The following is a 365-nucleotide window of genomic DNA, read 5'->3' as shown; positions in this document are numbered from 1 at the left end:
CCCTACGTCCACTTCGTGGTGACACGGGTCCCATCTACACTGCAAGAAGTGCTTTCCGCCGCTGCCGGCATAGGGAGGGTGCCGATGGGCCCGGAGTAGATGGGACGCCGGCAGGCGCCCGCAGTGCTAGCTCTGGGGTAACGCTGGATCAATAACGGGGGTCGGCAGTGGGTTGAGAGCGGCCGCCCCGTCTACGCAGGGGAATCCGATGGCGCGGGCTTGCCCGGGGCCGGGGGCTGCTTCGGTGGGGGCGGGAGGGACCGGGCAGCGAGAGCCGAGGAGGGGCTGTGGGGCCGCAGCCCGTCCTGTCTCCACTCTGTCCGGGAACCTCACCGAGGGTGGCGGGGGCGCCGGGGTGGAGAGCC

The sequence above is a fragment of the Haliaeetus leucocephalus genome, unplaced genomic scaffold (assembly GCF_000737465.1).
Source record: "Haliaeetus leucocephalus isolate CR32 unplaced genomic scaffold, Haliaeetus_leucocephalus-4.0 Scaffold92, whole genome shotgun sequence".
NCBI classification, from domain to species: Eukaryota; Metazoa; Chordata; class Aves; order Accipitriformes; family Accipitridae; genus Haliaeetus; species Haliaeetus leucocephalus.
The sequence above is the reverse complement of the archived record's forward strand: the minus strand, read 5'-3'. Positions refer to the sequence as shown.